A 23,895-nucleotide genomic window follows, 5' to 3' on the forward strand; every position below is an offset into this window, starting at 1 on the left:
ACAGTATAATTACACTTGTTTAGCACCTCGTACCCATGGCGAGGCTCCAAGATGCTTCTGAATGGTTGAGTAAGGGGCTGCTCTGTTTCTTGAGCATAGTAGTCACACTGTGGGTTCATGGAGTGCCCCATGTAGGAAGAGGTCGGGTGACGTGTGTGGGGTTCAAGGGCATGTGGCCACCAAGTTGCAGCAAACCTGTTACAGCGCTAAAGTATGTCATGCAAAAGATGGATTTTCGAGAGACAGAGTTTGCAATGTTGTATTTATTTCTAGTTCAATTTGTGGGACTTATGTGATTGTCGTAATGTTTCTGATTGAGTCCTATAATAACACTCCTATAGCAAAAATTCAAAAAGAGTACAGTCTGGATTAATAATGAGAACATGCTTTAACTCTCTCATTCTGTTCCCTAATGGTTATGCTTGCTAACATCATGAAACTATGGGGAAGATTTATGGAAAGTGGCGCTGAACCGAGTGTAGTGCCACTTTCACTGTGCCACTTAGTGCCCCCTAACGCCACCATCTGTGCGCCGTATTTAAAATGGGTACATTTGGTCAACAGGCTAGAGGGTCCCAAAATGAATAACTAATGCCCATTCCTGCGCCCTGTTTAAGATATTGTAAGATATTGTCAGAAAGGCGGTACAACCTATTTTTATTATTGTAAAGCACTTTAATGACTCAGGTAAAGGTGTGCTCAAAGCACTATAGGCACCTCAAGCATTTTATGCACTCCAAGCAGGTATGGAGGCCTTGAACCGGACCCCTGGTAGCACTGTATCAAAATGAAATCGGCCTACTAGGTCGGATATAATCTATTATTTGCTGCGAGTTCTTCCTAGCATTTCATTAACCAGGCAAACACACTTATCTAACACTTTAAAACTGTCACAATTTTGAAACTTGTATTGTGTGGTTTAGTCCTGTGTATATTAGACACATAGGCATTAGTACTTAAATTGCCTCTTCTATAAGAATTATGTAACCATGACCTATTCGTTTAATTGTATTGGCTGGATCCCCGGCTGCTGATGTGGGTACCTATTGCTGATGTATAATTTGATCTCGCTCTGTCTGTTTTTATTCCCCTGTGTCATTTTGCGATGATATAAATATGGTTTGTTTGAAAAGCATCAATAAAATTATTTTAAAAATAGGGAACGACTGAAAATAATTGAAGAAGGCAGGTTATACATAAAGCACATGCAGATGACAGAAAAGCAAATGGGTATTGTTTTCTGAATAAGATTCAAACAGGCCAGACAACCCACAGATGTAAATAAGGCATAAATGTCTGCGTGCACATGTTTTTTTTTTAGGTGCTGTTTTTTTTGCCTCCAGGAAACTATGGCCCGAATTTAAGAAAAATGGCGCTGTATGCAATTCAGGGCCACTTTTCTTGCGTCCTTTAGCATCCCCCCAACCGCCATCATGTGTGCACCGTATTTAATATACAGCTCACCATGGCACTGGGTAGGGGCAATAACATGAACATTGTTGATGCTATTGATGTACTGGGCAGGATTAGTGACAAACGTTTGGCGCTAATTCTGCAGAGTACATAGGGGCCCATTGAAAACAATGGTATGCACCCTTTTAACACCTGCTCTATGCATAGAGCAGGTGTTAAAAATAGCTACTAAAAATGGTCCACTCTACCATTTTTGCAGTCCCCCTAACGGGTTAACGCACCCCTTGCATACATTATGCGTGGGGCAAGCATAATGTGGCACAAGGGGTCACAAAATGGTGCAATGCATGCATTGCCCCTCTTTGTAAATATAGTACATTGAACTTGGCCTCAGTAAGCCACATTAGCATCATAACAAATTACGCTAATGTGGTGCAAGGAGACACTAGGCCCTCTTAAATCTGGGCCTATTGTTCTTGGGAGAGAAGCCCGTTGCTGGACTCCCCCAGGAATTTGGGGATGTTTGGGTGTTTTTCACATACAGTCCACATACTTACTAAATGCAGGTGTGATGGGTTTGAAAAAACTTTGGCAGAACTTCGGAATACCTTGAAAGCATTTATGTATTGATATTTATGTGGCACAAACCTACTTGAGAAGCTATAGAATGCTGAGCATCATCACATCTTTGAATTAGGCAAATATATTTCACACATTTGCACTTGAATTTCACATATTTATAATTTGGCCATAATGAGAAGAAATTATTTGCTTCCAATCGCTTGATTTTCAACAATGTGGCAACGCTGGAACTATACCTCATGTTCAAAGTTGGCAGCTTAGCTACTCGGGCCACCACAGCTCTACCCTCATGTGAGCCTATGTGAGCACCTCTATCCCTAAACATAATATTATTGAATGTTCGCTACACAGATAGCTTTACCCGAACAGTAAGCTCCATCAGTTGAAATAAATGACTGAAAATCCTTTTGCTCTGAATCAGGATGTGGTTTGAGTGCAAAAAGTTGGGAATGGGATGCAAAGCCACAAGTAAAAATGTCTGACTTAAAAAAAAATTGTTAATGTTTTATTTAAATGCATCCCAATTTCCTTTAAATGAAACGGGCTGCATTTAAAAATATGTATTTCTTTCTTTAAAAAGTGATCACAGACAAGGTTGTCTGCTGACCCAAGTAGGCCACATCCCTGTCATGACAGCAATTCATAGATGTGATCTATCCAATTTATATTCATGAGGCAGGTCTATCTGCAGCCAACTACGATCTGGTACTTTGCAAACTGATCTATTAGTACATAGATTGGTTTGCAAAATACCACAGTTGTGGTCGCAAATTGTGACCAGAATGTTGCGACCAGTGTTTAGTACGTCTTGTCCTGAGTTACTGCGGGAAGATTTGAGTGCAGTTTCTTATGTTGATGACAAATACTTCACTGATGAACATATAAACAGAATAGTCACAATACTTCCTGAAGCATGTTACAAAGTGATCCTCTGGAAATCCAAAATATGCTTTTTCAATCTAATCCTCCAAGGATATGAGTTTTCTAGTGAAATGAAAGGACTTGCATATGAGTACTTAGGAAAAAGTGAGTCTCTAGACCTCCCTAATTCACCTCAAAAACTGCAAACATGGGATTTCTAAACTTCAGTAGGACATATGTCCCACACTATGCAAAAAGAGCAAGATCATTATACCAACTAATCAGTCGTACATACATGGTGAAGATTGGAAAGTGAGGCACACTCACTTCTTTAGAGACCTGCAGACATGATTGTGACTCTACATTTGCAAACATAAGACAATACATACTGTTTAGTGACTAGGATAGTTTGAAGTTGTTAGAAATGGGGTCTTTGGTTTGCAGTCAGGTACCCCCCGGCCAAGCAAGGACCCTCACTCTAGTCAGGGTAAAGGAGAATCACCCATAGTTAACCCCCACTCACACCCTTGGTAGCTTGGCACAAGCAGGCAGGCTTAACTTCAGAGTCTAGGTGTAAGGTTTTTGTACCAACACACACAGTAAATCAGTGAAAACACTACAAAATGACAGAACACAGGTTTAGAAAAATAGGAAATATTTATTTAAACAAAGCAAGACCAAAACGACACAAATCCAACATACACAAGTCAATTTATTAATCTTAAAAGCAAAAGAGTCTTAAATCCTTTAGTAAACAGTAAAAACACTGTTAGCATTGAAAAGTACCTGGGTAGCATCAAAATAACACGTACGAGCGAGTGTGCATTGAAAAAAGGTTAGCGAAGCGTTGATTTCTCAACCGCAAGCGAGACCATGTGTCGTTTCTCCTTCTCCGGTAGGGTCGGCGTGCATCGTTTTTCCTCCCCACAGGAGAGCAATGCGTTGATCCAGCCAAGCACTTGGGTCCAGGCAGGCTTTGCATTGTTTTTCCGCACCCAGCAAGGTTTGCGTCTAAAATCCTGCCGCATGGTATCAGCAAAACCAAGCAATGTGGGTTGCAACGTTATCAGCCTCCATCAGCGGGTGTTGCACGTCGTTTCTCCAGCTGCGTGTATCGATCTTCCAGCCACAATGCTGGTGGAGCATCGATTTCTGCCGCGAAGCCGGCGGCGCATCGTTTTTCAGCCACGTCTCGGAAGGTGTGTCGAAACGTTTCCTGCACGTCGGTCTGTGCGGGAATTTTCAGTCTTGGTCTGCCAGCTTCACCTTCCAAAGCCCCAGGAACTGGATAGGGCACCACTTGCCAGGGCAGGAGTCTCAGCAGAGACTCCAGGTGCTGGCAGGTGAAGTCTTTAATGGCCCTGAGACTTCAACAACAAGAGGCAAGATCAGGACAAGCTTTTGGAGATTTCTTCACAAGCAGGAATGCACAACAAAGTCCAATCTTTATCCCCTTGCACAGGCAGAAGCCGCAACTGCAGGATAGCTCCACAAAGCACAGTCACAGGTAGGGCAGCACTTCTTCTCAGCTCTTCAGCTCTTCTCCAGGCAGAGGTTCCTCCTGATGTCCAGAAGTGATCTAAAGTCTATGGTTTCGGGTGCCCTTCTTATACCCATTTTGGCCTTTGAAGTAGGCTCATTTCAAAGAAAAGTCTCTCTTGTTTGTGAAATCCTGCCTTGCCCAGGCCAGGCCCAAGACACACACCAGGGGGTTGGAGACTGTATTGTGTGAGGGCAGGCACAGCCCTTTCAGGTGTAAGTGACCAGTCCTCCCCTCCCTCCAAGCACAGATGGCTCATCAGAATATGCAGCCTACACCTCAGCTCCCTTTGTGTCACTGTCTAGAGAGAGGTGCAAACAGCCCAACTGTCAAACTTACCCAAGTAGGGAATCCACAAGCAGGCAGTGTCACAGAATGGTTTAAGCAAGAAAATGCCCACTTTCTAAAAGTGCCATTTTCAAACACACAATCTCAAAACCAACTTTACTAAAAGATGTGTTTTTAAATTGTGAGCTCAAAGACCCCAAACTCCATATGTCTATCTGCTCCCAAAGGGAATCTACACTTTAATCATTTTTAAAGGCAGCCCCCATGTTAACCTATGAGAGAGATGGGCCTTGCCACAGCGAAAACCGAATTTGGCAGTATTTCACTGTCAGGACATATAAAACACATTAGTATATGTTCTACCTTAAACCTACACTGTACCCTGCCCATGGGGCTACCCAGGGCCTACGTTGGGGGTGTCTTACATGTAAGAAAAGGGAAGGTTTAGGCCTGGCAAGTGGGTACACTTGGCCTAGTCGAATTGGCAGTTAAAAGCTGCACACACAGACACTGCAGTGGCAGGTCTGAGACATGATTACAGGGCTACTAATGTGGGTGGCACAACCAGTGCCGCAGGCCTACCAGCAGCATTTGATCTACAGGCTCTGGCACCTCTGCACTGTACTAGGGACTTACCAGCACATCAAATATGCCAATCATGGAAATCCAATCAACAATACAATTTACACAGAGAGCATATGCACTTTAGCACTGGTTAGCAGTGGTAAAGTGCTCGGAGTTCTAAAACCAACAAAAACAGGACAGAAAAAAAAGGAGGCAAAAAGATTGGGGATGACCCTGCATAAGGAAAAAAGTCCAACAGAAGTTAATCATAATTAATTTACCTTTTACATAGTGAAAGACACACCATACCAAAACACACAAAAAATACATGTAACGTCTTATATGCAGAATAACATCTTTCACCAGTAGAGAAATTACTCACTGCTGTGCAAACCTGTATAATTAAAGAACAACCACTGCTCATAATAAGAAAATAATAGTGATAACATTTATACCTTACTGGAATCTGTTACTAAAGGAAACTTTCTAAATGCTAAAGTACTACATGTATGTTGAGTGCTGGAGTAAGTGTCAGGTCAGCTCAGAGATTAAAAAATGCAGAGATGCTTACAATATCAACAACATCATACAATATCACCAGGTAGGTCCAGATATTCTGTGAGATTGTTGCATGAATATGATGTTTTTGATACTGATTAGCATAGTCTGCTATAGGCACAAAATAGTAGTACACTGTGGCATGAGTAGCTGCGCAGGCCAAATCTGAGGATTCAGAATTTAAAATTAAAGACAACTATGGGAAGCCCTTATGTGGCTCAACCGCACAAATTACAGATTAGAATGCGCTCCTCTTAGCATTGTATGAAACTGATTATTCACTTCCTACGTTGATTGCATCCGATTCATCATTTTGTGTACAAAGGCACAAAGGTGAATTAAAACAATGGAAAATCAGTGAGCACAATGACTCATGGTTAAAGATGATAACAGCTAAACAGCTGTGGGCTTGGATACCTGTCTTCCAGACACAGCTTCCCTTGGTGAACATGCAGCACCAGGAGAAAGGGGAAACTCTCCCAGGGCAAATCTGCCACTGATCAGGCTGTGAAACCCGCGTGCAGGAATGCCACGTAGCAGAAGTGACCGAGTTGTGAATGAAGATCGACGCGGAAGTATACTCAATAGTCCTTTGATTGCTCATCAAAGACGCCCTATCGCATGGATTCTTGGAGAAGTAAGACTCCTTCTTTGGCCAAGAAGGGCTCCCTAGTGTCAGCTTTCCCAAGATAGACGCTTGTTGAATACGTAAGCAATTTAAATCTTTAAATTAGGAATATGCTCTGTGCATGCTGGAGGGTTTACTACATTACATATTCTTCAAAGGAGTCATTGGTAGCCTTAAATGTATTTACATCCATGTTTTACAGTGCAAATTTTGTCAATGTATATAAGAATTTTTCCATTGGGAAACATCTGCAGATTCTGAGTCTCCAATCCCCACATTAAATATAGAATCAAACAAAATGAGGTAGTCAAGAGAAGTGAATAGCATGTTAAACAATCTGTGACTACAAGGGTTTTAGAAAAAGGCACATCATTGTTATGCAGCACCGAAAGCTTTAAATAGTTTGCTCAGATGTGTTTTGTTGAACCATATTCCTTATGTATTTACCAAACCTGTCAGAAGAGAAGTCACTGCTGACTGAACAACAATTGACGATGGTACATAATGTGTCCCAGTCAGGAGCTCCTAAAGATAAATACCAACCTGGTCAATGACTGTTCATAAACTTGTACTATCATCAGCACCATATTTAGAATCAGAGATGAGTTTGATGGAAATAACTCATGCGATTCAAGTACGGAGTTGTCAGAATGCAAGACTGTTCCTATAAATAAAGTATCAGTCTATATATCAAAAGAGATTTTGATTGATGACAGTGAATCAGGAGAAACTATGTCAGAAATACCATCACATTTTCGATGGGTAGAGTTTAAATGCAAATTGGAAAACGATGTAAAGCAATCTTGGACTTATGTCTGGCAAGTGTTGACAGTAATTTCTCTCCTCATTTGGCTGACCATGGTGGTATTCATAGTAAGAATTGTGCATGGAATGTACATTCCAAATGTGTAGGATCCAAGTGTAGCAGTCACAACATTGAATTAGCAAAAATAATACATGGAGTCACTGAGAGTGTGTCTCAATGAAATCTAGTAGTCACCCTTCCGCAAGATGGTGTCTACTGGAAGGACTCAGGATATTAAATTCTAAGACCGACAGAGACTGTCAAGTTCCACACTCCTTTTGCTTGGACTCAAATGACATTTTACCTCCAAATCGCTAGTGATTGGGATAGAAATATAACTGGTATAGAATTATAAAAAGGATTTGCTTGTAGATGTACAGTCACATAATTCCAAGTATGATACTAAGTCACATCTCTCTCAGTTGGGGCACAAGCAAGGGGACCTGGTCTGTACAAAGAGACCACACCCTGGTAGTAACCCTACAGGGGTGGCCCGTGTTGCCTTAGGGGAAGATATTCCCCAGGACCATAGGGTAGAACATGCCCTTTTGTCCGATAGCTGGGAGGTGGACTCCAAAAGAAAGCAAGGCCCAATCCACCTCATCATAAAGCCCACGTTCTGTCGGCGTCAGCCCTAATTTTTGACTTAGCCCTGGACTTGTGTGACCAGATACCCACGGGTGGCACTTTGATCTTTTAGATGCTATTTTCCACTAAAAATATATTAAAATCATTATTCCAGTGTTGCTAATAGATTTAATTGGTTATGGTGTAATTTTATTAAATACATTTTACACTATTTTTTTTTAATTGGTTTGGAATTTTTCTTGTGCCATGTTTTCACTTTTTTACTGTTTGTGTGCTGCAAATATACTTTACACATTGCCTCTTGACTGCTTTTGTGCCAAACTACCAGAGGGTTAAGCACAAGATAATTTAGTAACTTTTGTGGTTTCCCTGACAAGGATTCTGGTTGTTGTTTGTGTAGGCTTTTCACCATCTCTCAGCCAGTAACCCAATTTCTTACGGATTGTTTGCTATACTCAATTGACCAAATACTAACAAGTTATTATTTGCAAATAAATTGCACATTAGCAAGAACGGTATCATTATTGTTAAAACAGGTTTTAGCATTAGAGTCAGCAGGTGATTATCATGCAGTACAAGTTGCACATAGCACAAATAGAAGGATACCGTTGTTGCAAACATCATATCTCAGTGGACTGAAGAATGTATTCCAAGTGTGGACCAGTTGCTTAACCCACCCACAACCACAATTGCAGTCAAAATCACAAAATAATTGGGTGACTCTGACCTGACAATTGGTGCCATCTCAAACACATGGAGGTTGTGATTTGAAGCTATGATGGGGCACTGAGCAATAACAAGATGAAGAAACAATCATCTAATGTACTGAGTGTCAGTTTTAACCTGCAGTGCTTCCCCTTTTACTCAAATTGCCTCTCCACTTCACTATATTATATAGAATTACATATACATTAGATCATTTAATAATTTATAAGTTTACTAATTATTTGCCTTGTTGAGGTTGAGGTTGAGGTAATCCATTGCCCACAAGTTGAGAGCAAATAATTATCTATCTTGATGTATGTATGCGTGCATATGGTACTGCAATAGCATAAATCTAGCCAAAAGGCAGCAGAGCGCTCTAGCTCTCTACAAGGTCAAAGATAAACTCAAATAGTGCTAAGATGGGTAGCTGATTTGTAGATGGTTAATGTGTTGTAATGCAGTGTACTTTACAGAGGTGCATCTTCAACTCTTGCCTATCAGTCCTGATGGTTATGTTGATGTTTTTCCAGATCCTTGTGCATAGATGGAAAGTCCTGCTTTCCTTCTTGTACTTATTTTTTACACTTCTTCATCTGAAGTCTGATGTCTTGCTTGCGGAAGTGTGGAAAACCAGCAGAGGTGATCAAGTTGTCTGCATGATTAGTGGGGTACTGACCTTGAGGGCTTTGTAAATGATGTAGCTGGTTTTGAAGATGGTACCAGCCAGCAGAGGAGCCAATGCAGTTCCATCAGAATGAAAGTTATCTGCCCATATTTATTTAGGTCCTGGGTGAGTGGTTCTGCCAGTGTCGAGTTTAGAAGGCTATGGACCAAGGCATTACCACTACCCAGATGCAAGAGCATGAGAGCCTTAACAGCAGATCCGGTCACTTTCTAGAATAAATGGTTTCACTTTCTTTAGTAGCAGGAGAGATGGTACCAGGCTGTCTTTGTTTTTTTGTAAATGGGTTCCTTGAAGGCGAGGTTGGTGTCCAGGGTGAGTTGATGTGATGATTACTGCACAAATGTGGGTGTTGTGTGGTGTGGCTGGGACTTCCCAGTAATACACATGTTGCATACAAATCAAGCCTGATTGTATGTCGAAATGAGCACACTACTAGACTATTAGAGTATGTAAGAATTAGGCTAAGGTCTTTGAAAACAAACTGTTTGAATGTTAATGCCAATCAATGTGTGCACAATCACCATCTTTTAATCTTAGAAATGTCATTTATACAGCGTTCATGTAAAAAAGACAGACAAGGAATTTGCCTGAGGTCATCTCACTTTCTACAGAATGTTTGCAAGGAAGCAAAGTTGTTGCATTGCTGCCTTCAGTAAAGTTCTACAAGAGAGCATTGCTTGTATACAGTAGTAGCAACAAACATGCTGAGCAGGAGTGCCTGCTCCCCTTTTGGTATGAAATAATGTGAAGATAAGGTACAAAAGAGAAGCCAGTTAAGGGAGTGGTTTGACACAAGGACCAGATGATGGGGGCATGTCAAAAGATCATTTTCTGACTGCAAGCCCAGCAGAAAACAAACATGTGCGGGAAATCTAAAATGACTTAGCATGCTGTAAATTTGTTGTGATGCAGTCAAGTGATTTATATGACTGAAGATAATTTCAAATAATAGACTGGGAATTTAGGTTAATAGGAATAGGGATGTATGATGAGACATGTTTGTGGGATCCACTTTACTGCCAATACATTATACAACAATTCTAACATGTTTGAAAAGAAATGCACATGCGCTTTATCACTGGTTAGGGGGTAAAGTGCACAGAGTTCTAGGGGGTAAATTGCACAGAATTTTATGGCCAACAAAAACGGGTTCTGCAAACCAAGACACACATTTGGGGTCACAATGCAGACTGGGCAATTTTCCAACATAATCCCTCCCACCATCATAAACTAGGGTAGACTATTCAATACCTTGATGGGATTTCCTACTCAGGTGATTGTATGTGGACAAAGTGCCTCTTCTGCAGTGGCTCTTGTCTGTTTTATTCCCTTTTGAACCTAACTGTACCCATCTGTCACCATCCTTCTGAGTCACAGCACTGGTCCATTGGGAACACTTCTGCTCATCTGCAGCTCCTATCTCCTATCCGCCCATCAGCCTAGCAGGAAACACCTAATAGGTCCAGTAAGGTGGTCACCACTACCGCGGCGGCCACCCCTTCGAGAGTTTGGTGGACGGGTTTTTCCATCTGCCAAACTCAAAATGAGCCCCATAATCTTGCACCAAGGAATGTCCTAATGGATATATCACTTGGGGGGATAAGTCAATGCCTTTGAAGTAAAGTTTTTTAAATTTCTTCTAAGCCCCAATGCAGAATGGGACTTTGTCACTTTTTCAGAAACAAAATATTCCCTGAGTGGGAGTCTGTAGAAGGCTTGCTCTGTATACAGGGTACAGAAATGATGTGTACTGTGCAAAGAGCCTGAGCAACCGCACCCTTGTTTACAGAGGTAAAAACTAGACCACCTAATGCTCTAATTTTTATGGTGGCTGGTCGAGCAGTTAGGCCAATCTTGGAGAAGTGCTAAGTATTTGTTGTACTCACAGTATCAATAAATGAGGACACACACTCAAAACTTGAGACCAATTTACAAAAACACTTCAGATTTTTATAACATCATCAAAATAGGCTAAGTACTTTTTAAGTTTGGCAAACTGAGTCTTTTTGTGCATAATTATGCATCACAGGAATCAATGGGAGAAAACTTTGAAAACGCATAATAAAATCAGGCAATGCGGTTACCAATGTCTCCTTCTGTTTTTAGGTCAAGGTCATCGAGGGGTCCTGTGGGCCAGCCGGAGAAGTTTGGGCAGTTCCCGGTTAAAGCAGGAACAGCTGCTAAAATTCTTGAATCTGGTGCAGGACAGGCGAGGGGGACCACTTGGAAATGCACTGCACAGGTGGATTTCAAGGTGAGTCCAGTGGGTCCCCTTGGAGGTTAGAGGTCACAAGGGGTAGGGGACATTTAAGGCACAGATGGTTCTCCAGTGCAGGGGCCAGCGAGGTCAGGTGCAGAGCAGAGAGGTCAGCCAAGAGCTGTGTGCAAAGGTGCCCTTAGCACCAGAAGGCAGATCACTTGGAGGGTGATTTGCAGGTCAGGAGGACCACTCTTGGGGGTGGTTCGTGGGTGTCCTGAAGTCCCTTGACTGTTGCTTGCTTCTGGTCCTCAAAGAGTCTAGAGTGGACTTTTCTTCTGAGTGACCGACATTGGGGGTCCAGTAACCCTGGCTATTGCATGGTTCACTAATGCAGTTTTGGACCAAAATGTTTAGCACTGGCTTGCTCCATTCCTGAGCACCAGCCAGGCGCCATCTTAATGGAATGGTGCAAGCTGGAGCTAAGCTTGGGCTACCGTCAACAAAAATGATGCCAGCCGGGTGGGGGAGGCAGTATGGGGTTAGGAGATTGGGGTGGTCATTATGAACATGGCGATAAATGCTGCCCCACCAGCAGCAGCATGTTAACATTAGCTGCCAAACCTCAGACAGGTTTATGCCCTCCTGGGGTCTGGGCAGCCTGGTGGTGCATGCTCTGAGGGCTGTCTGCCTTCACCCTGCACTGGAATCCAAGAAGAAATCTCCAGTGGGTCAAAGGAATCTTCCCCCTGCTAACTCAGGCACCAAACTTCTGCATCACCGGTCCTCTGGGTCCCCTCTCATCTTGACGAGCGTGGTCCCTGGAACACAGGAGCTGGATCCAAGTGACCCCGACAGTCCAGTGGTCCTTCTGTCCAAATTTGGTGGAGGTAAGTCCTTGCCCCCCCACGCCAGACAGTAATCCTGTGTACTGCGTGATCTGCAGCTGCTAGGGCTTCTGTGCACTTTTGCAAAACTTCCTTCGTGCACAGCCCAGGTCTCCAGCACTCCGTCCTGCATTGCCCAACTCGCTGAGTTGACCTCCGGCTTTGTGGGACCCTCTTTTGTTGTGTTGAGATGACTGCCGTGCTCAGATTTCTTGAAAACCTGTTCAAGTGCTTCTGCAGGTGATGCCTGCTTCTGCATGGGCTCTCTCTGTTGCTGAGCGCCCCCTCTGTCTCCTCCTCCAAGGGGCGACCTCCTGGTCCTTCCTGGGCCCGGGCAGCACCCATTATCTTCAAACGTGACTCTTGCAGCTCGCAAGGCTTGTTTGCGGTCTTTATACGTGGAAACAACTCTGCATTCTCCATCACGCCGTCGGACATCTTCTGACCAAAGGAAAAGTTCCTGGCACCTTCCGTTGTTGCAGAATCTTCAGCTTCTTCCACCTTCATCCGGGGTTTAGTGGGCTCCTGCCCCTCCGGACACTTGCGTGACTCTTGCACTTGGTCCCCTTCCTTTGCAGGTCCTCAGGTCCAGGAATCCATCTTCAGTGCTTTGCAGTCAGTTGTTGCCTTTGCAGAATCCCCTATCTCTATTTTACTGTCTTTCTGGGATAGTAGGGTAACTTTACTACTAGTTTTCAGGGTCTTGGGGTGGGGTATCTTGGACACCCTTAGTGTTTTCTTACACTCACAGCGACCCTCTACACACTAAACTAGGCCTGGGGTCCATTCGTGGTTCGCATTCCACTTTTGGAGTATATGGTTTGTGTTGCCCCTAGGCCTATTGTCTCCTTTTGCATTCTATTATGTGTTTTACTTACCTGATTTTGGTTTGTGTGTACTTTGTGTATTTTACTTACCTCCTAAGGGAGTATATCCTCTGAGATACGTTTGGCATATTGTCACTAAAATAAAGTACCTTTATTTTTAGTAACTCTGAGTATTGTGTTTCTTGTAATATAGTGCTATATGATATAAGTGGTATAGTAGGATCTTTGCATGTCTCCTAGTTCAGCCTAAGCTGCTCTGCTATAGCTACCTCTATCAGCCTAAGCTGCTATAACACTACTAATCTACTAATAAGGGACAAGTGAACCTGGCACAAGGTGTAAGTACCATCAGGTACCCACTATAAGCCAGGCCAGCCTCCTACAAACGGGCACCCCTTACTCGTTGGGAGGCCTTCCCCAGCTGTGCCTCTCCGATCTTCCTGGCCCAGCGCCTCAGGTCCTTCTAACGCTTCCTGCAGTGGGTGCTCTGCCGGTTGTAGACCCCCAGGGTCCGCACCTCCTGGCGATGGCTTGCCACACAGTCTCCTCTTCTGATGGGCGCTGACCTGCATGGGACACACATAGCAAACAAACAGACGTTTGTATGTGATGACATGTCGTTCCCTATGGAACGGCCATTTTTTAAAGCCATGTTATCAACTCACATACAATACATGCCAGACAATTTACAACTGGACAGTCACAAATCGAACCCACATGCATACACGCATCCGCCACAATCACACATATCTAAGGATGACAGACGCCAACTCACCTGCTCCTCTGGTCGCCCATACAACTTGGCATATAGGGGTAGGACCCCGTCCACCAGCTTCTCCAGCTCCTCCGTGGTGAAGGCCGGGGCCTGTTCCCGTGTGACCCATGTCATCTCAGGGACCAGAGTCAGGACACAGCATCACACGCAGTGGGAGTACTGCCCTGCACGGGAATCAGGAGTCAAGTGTCAAGGGTCTAACGACATGGCGTATGTTCCGTGGTGGTGTGCTCTGTCACCGCCGGCGGCTATCATGATAGGCCCAGGTTACCCATTGACAACCATGTAATCCAATGATTGGGTGCACGGTGGTGAACACCGCCTTTCGCCATGACGGCTACTGCCAGGGGAATGATGTCACTCCCACTCCCTCATACCTGGATGGCAGGAGCCTTCCATCTTGCTACCACCACGTCACCATAGCCTGTCCAGGGGCCTCATCCAGAGCCTCTTAATCTCCGACCTTAGTCACTTGCTGACATGAGTTTATGATCCTCACATGCACCCATCTTTGGAAATGTGTCCATACTGGGATGCCATTACACATTGTTGACTCCACACACATATGCCTGATGGTGTACTTGATACCAAACATCTGTGTGTGTAACCTGCGTGTCGCACAATAATTAACACAGTAACATCATGTGTTGCAGGTGTATGTGTGCCCTTAATATGTGTTCTTTCCTCCCCCATAGGTACAGACCAATGTGGCGAGGGAAGGCCCCATCTCTGTCCAGACCTCTGGTTGATTTGGAAACTATGGAGGAACATCACATCATTATCACCTAGATGACTCAATCGTGCTAAAATCCATGACCCCTGTGCTTTACTGAATCCTGTACTGAAACCGGCTAATCAGAATCAGCATGCCATCCCTACTGAAGTGCTATCTGTACTTCATTTTTGGGCTACGGGCTCATTTCAGGTGACAATGGGCATGGGTGCAGGGGTCTCACAGCCAATGTTTAGCCTCATCCTATCAAAATTCCTGGATTAATTCGTCCAACACCTGCAGACATATCTCCAGTTCCCCCAAGGGTTGAACTTTCTGCCATCAAATCTGAATTTTATGCCTTTGCCAACATCCCACATGTGATAGGTGCCATTGATGTAACTCACATAGCTCTCATATCCCCAAGAGTGAATGAACAGGTATACAGGAATCGGAAGAACTTCCACTCCATGAATATACAATTGGTGTGCACTGCTGACCAGTACATATCTTCTGTAAATGCCAGGTTCCCGGGCTCAGTCCATGATTCCTTTTTCCTGAGAAACTTCAGTGTACCACACTTGATGGGACAACTACAAGGGGACAGAGGATGGCTCATAGGTGAGTGCGTATGGCAATGGTTCCGTACATAGGTAAAAGGCAGCCAATATGTATGTGAAATCAGTTCATTATGGTCCTGTTTCACGCACTTTTGCAAGTGATTCTGGCTACCCTAACTTGCAATGGCTCCTGACACCAGTGAGGAATCCCAGGACAGATGCAAAGAGGAATTATAATGAGGCCCATGGACGTACTAGTAGAGTGATTGAGTGCACAATTGAGTGCACAATAGGTCTCCTGAAGGCTAGATTTTGTTGCCTTCAACTCTCTGGAGGATACCTGATCTATGTCCCTGACAAGGTGTGTAAGATAGTGGTGGCCTGCTGCATGCTGCACAGCTTGGCTGTGAGCAAAGCTATCCCGCTTCTAGAAGAGGAGGGTGCTGCCCAACCAGCCCAGCAACCTCAGAGAGGAGACGAGAGTGATGTTGAGGAAGAAGAGGGGGAAGATCTTAATTCTAGGACCCAGCTGATGCACCTATACTTCCAGTGACCCTAAGGTACTGTTCAATGATGCCTGTTGTCTTCGCTGCATGGTTTCAGTCTGACTCATGTAATTGGTAATGTGGTGTCTATAGTCAGTGACACTGTTAACTGGAGATTGAAGTGGCATGTGCCAGGGAACACAATATTGTGTACAGTGTGACTTACTTCAGAAAGTACAGTGCGTGGGATCCCCTCCTGCAATAAAATTATGAAAATAAAATTGACAGCCTAATGAATACACACTCACAATTGGTATCTCATTATGATGAGGGACATATGATTTGAGTGCATAGGTTTTTTGATTCAGTGACACAAATTACGAATATCGTTGGACAGTGATAGGGAGTGGGCTCATGGTGCATATCCATACTCAGGTGCATATGCTCAGCTGTTGGAGGCACTGGGTTTTGTTCTATGTGTCCATTGGTAGATGGAGTGTTGGTAGTGGCAAGTCAACAAGAGAGCACAGTGGCACGCAAGGGAGACAGTTCAGGGCAGAGTCACTTCTTAGCGGTGGCCTTGGTCTTGGCTGGTGTTCCAGTGGCATGTCTGGGTCTGAGGGCACGTTTGAGTGACTGGAGCTGGGCTGCAGGGGTAGGGGTGCTGGTTTCCTATGTGTCCTCTGGCAGTGCCACCAGTCCAGTAGCTGCTGCAGATGTAGATAACAGGGTAGTGTCCTGGCTAGTGGTAGGGGCTTGCAGGTGGATGGAGGTCTCAGGCTGGCTAGGGTACTGGTGTTGCAGCACCCCTGAAATGGTGGCCATGGTGGCATTAAGCTGTTTCCATGGCTCCATGGCCTCTTGGTGGTGTGGTATCTGCAGCTTCTGATTGTGCTCCAAGGTGGCCAGGATCTGGTCCATCCTGTCCTGGGTATGGTGGTATGCTCCCGGGACCTCAGAAATCACCTCCTGGGCTGCAGCATCCATTCCTTGGGCCACTGATGCTCTCCTGCTGGCCTGCATCCCCTGCACAGGTCTGGCAGTCCCACTTGCACTTGGGCCTTCATCATTCTGCCTGTGGGTGGGTGGAGACTCTGGCCTCTGTACATGTGGTCCGCCAGTCTGTGACTAGGAGACACTGGTGTGAGGTTGTTTGGCCAGAGTTGATGTTGGTGGCTGGGTGGTAGGGCTGTCAGTGGTATCCTGGGTGGGGCTGCTGGAGGATGACAGTCCAGAACTGTGTGACAGGCCAAAGTTTTCCTCACTTTCAATACATCCCTCTCCAGTCTCCTGGGTCGGGCCTCTGTCTCTGTGTGCGGCACTGTCACTCCTTGGCCTTTCCGTCCGGGTGGCATGGGTGGTGGTGCCTGTGGGGGGGAATTGACATGTATGTATCATGTACTATTTTGGGAATTGATGCACAGCTCTGCCCTATTTTGTGCTTTTATTCCCCTGTCGTAGCATGCAGGGTCCTTTTGTGCACTTACCTTTGAATTTTTTGTGGGGGGTGGAGGTGCATTGTGGGTGCTGGGTGGGAATGGGGTCCTGGTGGTAGTGAGGGGATGGGGTGATACATGCATAACAGGTGTGGTGGATATGAAGAAATTGTAGTTGACTTACCCAAGTCCAGTTCTCCAGTGAGTCCAGTGAGGCCCTCCAGGCACAGGATAGCCAGTACCTTCTCTTCCCAGTCAGTGTAGTCAGGGGGTCTAGGTGGGGGTCCACCACCAGTCTTTTGTACTGCAATGTTGTGCCAGGATGCCATAGACCTCACCTTCCCGTGCAGATTGTTCGATCTCTTCTGAATGTCGTCCCTTGTGCGAGGATGGTTTCCCACTGCGTTGACCTTGTTGACAATCGTCTGCCATAGCTCCATCATCCTGGTGACGGGTGACCGCTGCACCTGTGCCCCGAATAGTTGTGGCTCGACCCTGAGTATTTCATCCATCATGGTCCTTAGCTGCCTATCTGTGAAGCGGGGGTGTTTAAGGGGTGCCATGGTATGTGTTGTGGGTGGTGTGTTGTAGATGTATTGATGAGGGTGCTGTCATGTGGTTATGTATGTGGCTCATGAGGGTGTTTGGGGTTTGTGTGTGTTTTGGTGGTGTGTTTGTGCGTGTGACTTTTGTTATGTTGTGCTCTATGTATGCGTGTTGTGTTGTCAATATCAGTCATGCTATTGGCGATGCAAAGGACTGTGGGGTGTGTATGTGAGTATTTTATAGTGTTGTGGATGTGTATCAGGTGTGTGGGTTTCCAGGTGGCCAATGTGTGCTTTTGTTGTTGGTGGGTCCCATTGCTGACCGTGGTGGTCCGTACCGGCAATGGTCGTTCAGCATCCACTATCCACCACGCTGATTTGTGCATCATTATTTAGTGTGCGGAGGATTTGTCTGCATGACGGTTACAGGATGGGGTTTACTGCTTTTCCACCGTTGTGTGCCCTGGCGGTAGGTAGAGGTTGCAGGATTTGTGGAGGTTTGACTTTCTGGCACCATAATTTGAGGGTGTCCAGTCTTCTGCCACTGGCGGTCTTCTGTTCACCGTCGCCATGGCGGTCAGTGGTGATTGCCGCCATGTTCATAATGAGGGCCTGTGTGTCCAAAAATGATGAAAAAATGCCTCTAACCAGCCTTGCGTCATTTCCAGGTGTACAACCATCCTAAAACATGACTCCTGCCTTAGAAAAGACAGGAGTCATGCCCACCAGCCCAATGGCCAGCACAGGGGACCAGTGTCCCCTGGGCATGGCCATTGCACCCAGTGTCATGCAGGGGCCTCTTGCTAGGGCCCCCACTGGCACTTAAAAAAAAAATACCTATACTTAACCTACTTACCTGGGATGGGGTCCGTCATCCTCTGGCGTACCTCTGGTGTGGGTGTGGATGCTCTTGGGGCCTGGGGTGGGCACCTATGGGCCCATTCCATGGTGTTTGAACACGGAAATTGGTCCACAGGTCCCCTAATGCCTGGTCTGACCAGGCATTAAATAATGGCGCTATGCAAGCTTAGCGTCATTATTTGGGTCCACATCCCACCCGTGCATTATTTTTGCACGGAGGTTAAATATGGCGCTTTGGGGATAGCGCCATTTTTTGGATGGGAATGCCTACCTTGCATCTCATTGATGCAAGGTAGGTTCACACATCCCACAAATGGTACAAACTCCAATATTTTGATACAAGACACGTCTAGTGTCAAAATATAAATATGGAGTTAAATGCTGCACAAACAGAGTATAAATATGCCTTTAGAGACTTGTCACGCAAAGGCCAATCAAAGTCTAGTCCAGGTTCAGTTGACAACTGGTGAGCAGCGCGCTTTATAAATGTTTATGATTTGATTTGATCTGACCACTTTAGAGAAAAGGCCTCTTGCAGCTTGCTCTGTCACTGTGCCAACACAGGAGGTTGGCCAATTGACCCCTGGATTTCACTTCTTTGTCCTGGGTACAAAGGGTGCAGGCCAAATCCATTAGGGCTCCTCTCAGGTCACATACAACAGGTCCAGTCCTCTTTTTACCATCCGCATTTCACGAAAGGCTTCCTCTTATATACACACCAGGGGGCATATTTATACTCTGTTTGTGCCAGGTTTGCGTTATTATTTTTCACGCAAATCTGGCGCAAACTTAACTCCATATTTATATTTCGAGGCTAGACCTGTCTAGCGTCAAAATAATGGTGTTAACGTCATTTTTTGGGTGCGTGAAACCTCCTTGCGTCAATGAGATGCAAGGTAGGCGATCCTGTCCAAAAAATGACTCAAACACCTCAGTGCCGGTGGGAGGCGGAGCCAAAAAATGACTCAAGCACCGATTTGCTTCATAATGTAACTCCTGGGTCAGGGCAGGTATTAAAATGGGGCAAACACACCACTACTTAAGGAAAACACATAGAAGCAACATTATAACCCACAGGAGAAGATGGAAGTGATACTGATACAGCTTGCTAGATGGCACAGAGGACTGCAACAACTCCAGCAATCACCACCACCAATATGCAGCCCAGAAAGCAATATAGAAGGCATGAGAGGGTTTTCAGAACCAGGAAAACCCTCCTTGGCCTCAAGGAGCTGGACATCATTAGGACCTATAGACTGAACTGGCAAGCCATACTATACCTGCTGCACCACATTGAGCAGCTAATTGCAGCCAGCCTGCAGACCCCACACACCACATACCACCTATAACAAAGCTGCTTGCTGTCCTGCACATGCTAGCAAGTGGCTCATTCCAAACAACAGGTGCACTGGTTGATGGTGTATCACAGCTGTCATTCTCTGCATTCCTGCCAAAGGTCTTAGACGCCATCATCTCCCTGACACCCGGCCACATCAGATTTCCCAACATCCAGCAAAAGCAGCAGGAGAACAAACAGGGGTTCTATCAAATCCATGGCTTCCCACATGTGCTCGGTGCAATGGACTGCACCCATATCCGGCTTGTACCACCTGCAGCAACAGAGCTCCTATACTGGAAACGTAAGCACCCTCATTCCATTAATGTGCAGGGCATAATGGACCACCGCGGATTATTCATAAACATTTTCCTGGGAGTGTCCATGATGCCTACATATTCCAGCACAGTACAATCAATGAACAGTTCTAGGTTGGATAATTTGGAAATAGCCTAATTGTGTGCAAATCTACAAATCTAGTAATGTACACACAACACCCCAAACCTGTCAGATACACAAGACATACACCACTACAGTAACATATGTCCAGGGTTACACACATGTGCAGATGATAACACATATGCAACATGCTGCAGCACAGCAGAATCAGTGCACAACATCAATACACACACACATGTATGTAACACACCCACAACTTGACAGACACACCACAGGAGGGACAAGTGCAGGCATGTATCCTATGAAAACAGCAGAACTAAACCGACCAGTACAAGTGGCCTTAGGTTGCCCACTATGTACACATCACACACACTACACCACACAAACAATAGCACAGACACGTCAAGAGCATACACCACGACCATGTCATGTAACTTCCAAATAGGTCCAGAAGTCTCGACTCATTTTGTGCTAATCACTGCTAGAACAACTATCAAACACCACACAACTTGCGCCAATACCTACTGCATCTCATCAACACATAACTAACTTACATGCAGTTTGCAGAGACAACTGCCTGATGCAGTGGCTCACACACATAGGAATTCAAGATCAATCACCAACACATACCATGTGTTAGAAGTGTAACCACAGTCACTGTAGTGCAACCTCACATGCAACACTCACTGACTCACAACACCATCGTGTCTGTACCAGATATAAGAAATGGCCTAACATGGGACAGAGACGCAGTCAGACACCTCAGATCATGGATGTCATAGTGGGACCCAGTAGGAGACAACAGGACACCACTGACCTCACATGCACTGTGCCAAGTGACACATTTGCTAAGTAGCTGAGCTACATCCCATAGACTGCACTGTGCATGTGTCGACAGTAGATATGCACAGTATTGTTCTGGAAGATAAGAGAGACACTGCTAGTTATGTTGATCATCCAGTGACAATGGGATACACACCCTTGGACACCTCGTGGCTAACACAAATATTAGCTGTTACTCTGGAACACCAAGGGAACAATGTAAAAGCCCACAGTTTAATAGTCATGGCCTGCATTGTATGTACATCTTGGCAGATGACCCTCTCTTTATTACTGTAAGCAACATTCTAAATTTGCCACCCTCCGATGCTGCATTTAGTGTGGAAGGGGTGTGCAACATTTCTCGCGGCAGGTCTGTCACTACAAGATACATAGCATGAGGGTGCAGACTCACATGTTGCTGTCCCCTAAGACCTGAGGAAGTGCCCAAAAAAAATTACCACCCCAGGGGTGCAGTATGCAGTTTGAAAATAGGAGGTAGATGGTGCTATGAACTCAGATGAATGTGGCACAAATGCATGCTGCATATGGCTGCACACACAGAAAGAGACAATTAGCCATCAAAAAAGCAAATGTCCAGGGCGGTGTACCGTACAGCACAGATACATCCACCTCCACATGGCAGATTAGCCAAGTACCCTGGTGTAGGGTAGGTAGTGTTGGTGCACAGCTACACAAGTGCAACTGGTGCAGGGGACAACAAAGGGTTGCCAAGTAACATGCCACACATGAGGCATCCTTGCATTGTTGAAATGTGCAGGACACAGCAGCCAATTTAGGAGACATGTTGTGCATTCACACTAACAAAGTTCATAGGCCTTAAGTGTCACAACTCATCAGCAATGACACATGTCAAAAGGGATGGGATGTCCAGGCACAGTAGTGCAACCATGTTGCTACCACATGCTACCACATCTGACCCCGTTGAGTTGTCAGGATGTGCCGTGTCCCCTCTACTGATAGCACACTGATACAAAGGTGCACTACAAAACGCATGGTACATACAGAATACCTAGCAGTGTGAAATCCAAATCAAGTGTTCTAGGTCCTTGACCCATACACAAAATTGTCATGTCCAACAACCTAGTGCCGAGGAAAGATCAAACAAGGTTAGGAACTCACAACAAAACACAGATACATATGAGCCACAGCCAGATCCTAACATAAACTGCCATGCTACATGACTGACATCTTGCAAGCCCTAACAATGATTTACTCCTGTAATCTTTTGCAGCGGATATGGGTTATGGCATACAGCCATGGATAATGACCCCATTTCACAACCCAAGCACAGCAGCAGAGCATGCATACAATGAGGGACTTCGGAGGACACTGACCATTGTGGAGAGGACATTTGGCATCCTGAAGTTCAGATTCAGGTGCCTGGACATCACAGGAGGCAGCCTCGTATATGCCCCAGAAATGGTTTGCAAGATCATATTGACCTGTGCCATTCTGCACAACATAAGTGTACGGATTAACTTACCATTATATGAGCAGGTTGATGACCTGCCTGAGAGGGAGGAGGACGATGGTGGAGAAGTAAATGAGGGGGAAGACCACAGCACAGCTGCTGGGATACATCGCAGACTACGAATTGTACAGAACGTCTTCACATAATCATCACATAACTCACCTTGTAAACTTTGTCAATAAACATCTCACTCATCCACACGATCTGGCTTCGGTGTCTTCAATCTCTCCAAAATATACTTTAGGATTATCAGCCTAACCTCAGGGAGCATGTCACAAATACAAATCTGATGAGTACTGTAGCAACATCACATGTGAAGTGTTGGAGTGAACTGCTACCATCACATACATCACAATTAGCCCCATCACTTGAATGTGACAACTGAAGCACACAGTTTATGGACCACTACATATAATTTACATCCACATTGCCAACTTGTATAACAACAGCACATCACACAAATGAACTTAATAAGGGGTCCACACATGAGGCAGTGGATGTCAAAATATGCTGGGACGGTAATGTTTGAACAGACCACTAACACAACTCAGTGTGAGATTTTCAATGGCTACATGGGGCATGAGTGACAAGGTGGGGTCATCATTGGTGAAAAAATAAAAATAAATGATTAGCCCAGGTATGACAAGCAATGTGAGAAATGGAGCATGTGCAGTAAATCCATGAAAATCACACCTGCCACTCCATGGTGCCCAATCCCAATCTGTCACAGGGTACACAAGACACACTTGCACAAACATGTCTATGGAATGCACATCTGAATGGATGAGAACATATGCAGCTAGGGCTGCATGTCCACCACAAAGTAACTGTAATACAAAGCAAAATGTTCAGATTGTCAACTGACTATTGTGTTCTACACATGAAGGGGTAGGAAGGTAGGCAGACTTTGTCAATCACAGTATGTAGCAAGGATGTATGCATGTCAGACATATGTGTAGTCAACACACAAGTCATCCATATACTCAAGATCAACATATGGAGACATTTGTTGCATAACAGTTGCCAATTTGCAAGCATCAGCCATCATCAACAATCCCTGAGCTGTGAATGTTGCATGAAGTATGATTCTCTATAAGACAACTACACACAGCACATAAGTGAACACAAATCCCAATCACATACCATGACACTTGCATAGTTCTGACTGCCATACATATGTGGATACACTGTGGTCACACTTACAGATATGCATTACGTGTATACATTTGCATGCTGCTGACTCGGTAATACACACATTGGTTACACAACAACACAAACAAATCACATTGTAGAAAGGACTAACACATGTGGCCATGCACAAAATGCCATATTGAAGCCCAGCAC

The sequence above is a fragment of the Pleurodeles waltl genome, chromosome 1_1 (genome assembly GCF_031143425.1).
Source record: "Pleurodeles waltl isolate 20211129_DDA chromosome 1_1, aPleWal1.hap1.20221129, whole genome shotgun sequence".
Taxonomy (NCBI): Eukaryota; Metazoa; Chordata; class Amphibia; order Caudata; family Salamandridae; genus Pleurodeles; species Pleurodeles waltl.